Genomic DNA, 5686 nt, shown 5'->3' with positions numbered 1-5686 from the left:
GGATATACCCGGTGGCAAGACTGCAAAGCAAAATCTTTTTCAAGACATGTTAAAGAATATCAAATCCCTTTTGCAGTAGCACGGGAAGTATTCCATCTTTTCCGGGTGATTTGTATGGAGCAAAGCTGTCAACTGCCCACTTGACCGATTCAGTGGAAACCAATGTGCGTGCTAACGCCCACGAGTCCGAATCACCAGAATGAGATCTGTGAGCATTGTTCAACTCCGGATCGAAACAACCTGGAAAGTGTGTGTCGAAGAGACAATTGGGTCATTAAATGAGAAAAAAAAGTCGTTTTTTATTACTTACATCGATAAAGCTGATTTTCGTGATTGCAACAATATTTTTTTCCAACTCAGGAAACGTGAAAATAATATTAAAATTTAAAATAAAGGAATATGTTGACAGTCTGGATTTGACACTATAGGAAGGGTTTGACATATCGAATTTCACGACAAATGATGCCCTGTCAGAAAAAAATAAGGCATGTTTTCTCGGTTTTTCCACAGGGTTATTTTTATTTGACATAAACACCATACATTGCATACAGTTTTTTTTTATTTTGGGTGTTGTCCTGATAGGCCAGATGTAAACAACCGCTGTTTTCCTATGTATGGTTGCCAAGTTTACATTAGATTTATTTTAAAAAACAAAAAAATCGTTTTTACGTATTACAACGAAATTTTTTTTGAAATCATGTTATATTATGTATATTGGACCTAAAATTTATCGAATGGAACGGAAAACTATATATAGCTTAATGACCCAATTAAGAACATCTTTTTCGTCCTCACATAAACACCATCTCTGGTTTTCAAGGAGTTCATCTGAAAATCATTCGATTTGGAGAGAATTTTATTTAATCTGCTAGCCTCGTTCAGACTAGAGACATTAGTGCATAGGCTTAGCCAGCCAGCAGATCTAAGACATTTCTTATATGCACTACGAGCTGACCTGAAAGCCCTGGAGTCATCACGCTGACGCCGGTTCCAAGCTCTTCTCATAACTTTCTTCATTCTTCCAAGATCAGCCCTCCACCAAGGGGTTCCCCTAGTCGATTTAACAGTACGAAGAGGACAAGCTTCTTCGTAGGATGCTAATATGAATGAGTTTGTCGTATCCACGACGTCATCTAAGTCGTCTAGTTAACTAATTGTTGGAAAATATCCATGAAATTTAGTCGCCAAGTTTTCCAAAAAGAGGTCCCAGTTTGTAGATTTAGGATTACGATATGTCACCACATTGAAGGTGACATCAAAATGATCGAAAAATATATATTTATGATCGGATAGACGGTTCAGTTGCATTTGGAACCTGCCAATTTTCCAGCTCATGCAAAATTATATCAGAGCAAAGTGTTATGTCTAACACCTCCTCCCTCCCAGACCTCGCAAAAGTTGGTCGGTTTCCCACATTCAGAATATGAAGATTTGTACTACTTATGTACTCCATCAGTTCAGAGCCTCTCAGATTGATGTCTGAGCTGCCCCAAATGATGTGATGAGCATTCGCATCACTGCCGATAATGAGCGGAAGCCCATTTCTGCTACAATATGATACAACGCTTTTGAAATCATCAGAAGGAGATGATTCGTTATGCGGTAGGTATGCTGAACAATATATATATTTTTCGTCTACGTTTCCGACAGTCAGTGTAACTGTGACAACACAGATATCGCGAGTTGTGAGCTCCGATATGAGACACGCGTCAATAGCCTTATTTGCAAGAATGCAAGCACGAGGCATTTCACGTGGGTTAGTCATGCCTGTCTTGTTGTAAGCAATGAAGGCAGTGTTAAGTAACTTTCCAAAATAGAAGTTTCCTTTATGGAAATACGGTTCTTGAACCAATGCTATGGAAGCTTTACCTTCCTGCATGAGTCGAGATAAATTCATAGTTGCTGTAGGTTTTGTTGGAGATTGACTTGTGCTATTCTAACCATTGTTGATTAGAGAACTGTACATTTCATCTCCAACACAAATTGCACAACAACTAGAGGACACCAAGCGAGTTGGGATGTTAACGCATATAGCGAGCCATATCAGGTTTAAATGGGACATGATCATTTGATTCCCACGATTTGCGAAGAAAATAATGGTCCACTGTGTCAGAGATTCGCATCACACAGTAAGGGCAAAACCCAAAATGCGCGACTGGCATATTTTAGTCCTCGGCACGGAACTACACCTTGACACGGCCAATTATCTTACTTAGGCATTGGTAAGTAGGAGTACATACCAATTCAATTGGACCCATATTAAAACCTCAACAACATGACAGCCACCCTTGCCAGCCGCCTTCATCTCCATCGTTCACGAGGAAAGGTAATTATCTAGTTGTTTAATTTGTTTTCGAGTATACAGTCATGCAAAACAAGAAAAGATCTGGTTTAGTTTTCGAGTTTTTTAAACTCTAGGCAGCCGGCTACCGAAAGCAACCTGTTTTCTAAACAAAAGCAAGGACGTATTACCAATAAAGTAACTTGAAATTAGATTCACGGCAAATTATGTACCTATTGATCCGTGACCATCGATACTATTCAGATTGAAGTTGTATTGGTTCTCATCTCCGATCGACTATTCATTTTACGGTAGGGTTTTCACGCTTAGAATCGTTCGGAACCTCTCATCCTACTACTAACGGCAGATGACTCACAGCACCCAGTCGTCGTCGGTCTAAGGACCAAATGTCATCAATATACTTAGACTAGCGAGGAGGAATGAGATAGGAGACTTGTGAGAGCTATCTTATCTTACAATTTGACGACCCCGATCCCGAGATTTCTCTAGATGGAAAAACCCGAATCCGATAATCGCCAATGTGCAACACAAACATCTAGCGAAATTCGAGCGGATCCTAATGCACCTTACACTGAAATCTAAGCATCAAAATAGGGGCTCACTGCGGTACACCTTAGGCAGTCTTTTAGTAAATTACATCTCGCTTCCGCTGCTACTGCAGATTAACAAAGAGTCCTTCCAAGCTCATACATCTATACCTACGGTTGGATCCCTTTCAAAACGGAAATAAAATGAAAGTTATGCAAAAATATTGATTGTTCGACTGATTTTATTCCCTAAAGCAACACAGATATCAACAATACTTCCAGCACAACGAGGATTCGTTCAACGAGATCGTGTGCAGCGGAAAAAGCGTTTTTAATTGCTGCAAACACATGCTCTTACCCTCGGTGTCCATATCCGAAAGGCACTCACTTTCATTGTTCGTACAGATTTCTTCATCACAGCATTCTACGTAGCATCCATCTAGGAAGAGTTCACTGAGACCGGGAAATAATGTTGCCAGAGGTCGAAGCGTGGATGTATTCAGAGTGCAACTGTTGAAAACTACCCTCCGGAGATTAGGTGTCACCGAACAGTGCACCCAAAGCCGTGTCTTTGGTACGCATTCTTTAAATATTAACGATCTTAGCTTGGTCAGTTTATGCAGATATCGAAGAGCTGTATTACACATCTAAGAGTGCGAAAGAGGTACAAAAAGTTAGCAGCGAAGTAAATAGCTAATGCAGTAATTGTTACCGTTCTGTATGTGAGTATTTCTAGATGTTCCAGATTTGACAAGTTGTTACATATTTTATGCAACACTTTGTGGTTTCTCAATGAACAAACTGACACCTTCAACGATTGAAGTCCTGAGAGACCACTTATGAACGAAATATCAGGTTCGTTGCTAATCAAAACAAGACTCCTCAGGTGTGGTAAATTCAGCGATACTAGAGATTGGGATGGCGTTAGTATCTGGCAGCGCTGTATGCTGAGTGTCTAGAAAAAAATATAGTGTTGATATAAGTTTAATTTTACCATTATAATTCTAGAAACCTTAATCTGTAACATCATTTCGATAACTTTAATTTGTGCTAAATCAATATGCAGGTCTTCCAAGTTTAACTCGACAAGTTGATTAGCAAATTTTGAAAGGGCTGGTCCAATTCGAAAAAGCATTAGATTGCTTTCGATTTGTAGATTTTTCAGTCTTGGCATTCCTATAACAAATTGTTCCTCCTTTTCCTCATCTTCGTACTTATTGCGGGTTCGAGCGTATCGAACCTATATTTCTTTGTCATCAGACATTCGAACCTGCAAAACAGTTAGACAAGGAAAAGACAGCGAAATAATATTGTCCATAGTTTCTGCGTCTTGAAAATCAGCTTTCAGAGATTGCAACTGCCTGCAGTATGTCTCAATTATCTGATAGCTCCAGCGACAATTTGATAGTAGCTCTAGACAAGTTAAATTCGGTACTATTGCTTCAAAAGGTTTGCTCGCACCGTCTATTTTAAGCGTTTCTATTCGACGATGTCGGATGATCCAAAGTGTTGAATCTTGCGTTTGACTTCGCGATTGGCCGAAGAAGAAAAAAAGCTCACGTAAATTCGTAAATCGAGATAAAATATTCTCGAGAATCTGTCGGCAACTTTCAAAAGAACTAAATAGTTCCAGACCCTCGAGATCTTCCAATCCAATTAGAAGCTCGGACAGACGTTGCTCTGGTGTTGGTTCGTAAAGGTACTTCAACTGTATGACATCATCTTTTTCTTGTTCATTTGCATCCTGCTCCATTTCTTCGTCGTCATCCAGAACGTCCCAGTGAGTTATTGAAAGATTTCGAAAACACCGAAGAACTCGTTTTTCCAAATCATTCAGGTCGTCTTCGAAAGTGCCAGTAAGTGATGTCTGACATTGGCGTTGGAATCGTGTAAAATACTGTACCACAAGCTGCAAACAGTGTACACATTTTTTCGTTCGCCAACACTGAGGTAGTCGAAAATATGTTCTAACAGCTAAAATTGAGTTCGATCATAAATTATTAGCCGGCTCGAAACTACCAATACGAACCACTTACCTCTAACGGAAGGTTGTTGATATTATCCATGTTATTGTAATATTGCAGTTAACTATTATCCCAAATGAAGACGAAACAGAATCCTGGATGTGCAAATATAGTAAAATATTAATGGCTAAATCTAAAATGCTTAATGAAATAATTGAACTGACACATTCATTATATTGCACCATATGTAATAAATAGAATAGGTAAAGAAATGAGTCATTGATGGTTGATACCTGTAAGGAAAAATAACTTACTACTTTCCGGTAAATTGCACTTCCTTTCACAGTAAAAATAATTAAGATTTAAAGCTGAATTGCTAAGGTAACAACATATTATACTATCTACATATTAAACAACCGAACAACGATTACAGTTAACTATATAAAAAGGCTAAGCTCTAGAAACTAGAATTAAACGTTCCATTAGACGTTTCTGACCAGCTGATTATTTGTTGTTTGTATTTCTGACGTTCCTCGGCTGCAATGTGATATAAAAAGATGTGGCAGAACACACAGTTTGCTCAGAGAGCATAATAAGAGAGACGAATAGTGTGAAGCCAAAAATAACTTATCCCAGCAAAGTTCAGCCGGAAAATAAGCCAGAATTCTGGCTGAATTTAGTTATTGTTCCGGTCGCATATGTCCATCAAGTTGTTAAACTACCGAGAACATACGTATATGTTAGACTACCGAGAATTTATGTCCCTGAAGATTCTATAGCGACAAGGTTATTCGCACACTCTACGCCTAGTCGAGGTGTCAGTATTTTTCCCTTCTTTTGTGTTTCTGTTTCTGAATACCGTTAACCAGTTAGTGACCAGTGAAACAGCGTTC

The 5686-nt window shown here is 38.9% G+C and overlaps 1 long non-coding RNA gene across 1 annotated transcript; it reads right to left on the bottom strand.

The window, feature by feature from the left end:
- Positions 1-3053: 3053 nt before the first annotated feature.
- On the bottom strand, positions 3054-5312 carry LOC131691895 (uncharacterized). Its single transcript, XR_009305873.1, has 5 exons — positions 5108-5312; positions 4866-4948; positions 3842-4803; positions 3542-3784; positions 3054-3476 (listed from the first exon to the last, which is right to left on the bottom strand). It is a non-coding gene; the product is annotated as an uncharacterized LOC131691895 (long non-coding RNA).
- Positions 5313-5686: the final 374 nt, after the last annotated feature.

The sequence above is a fragment of the Topomyia yanbarensis genome, chromosome 3 (genome assembly GCF_030247195.1).
Source record: "Topomyia yanbarensis strain Yona2022 chromosome 3, ASM3024719v1, whole genome shotgun sequence".
NCBI classification, from domain to species: Eukaryota; Metazoa; Arthropoda; class Insecta; order Diptera; family Culicidae; genus Topomyia; species Topomyia yanbarensis.
Note: the sequence above shows the minus strand (reverse complement) of the source record. Positions and strands in the feature narration are given on the sequence as shown.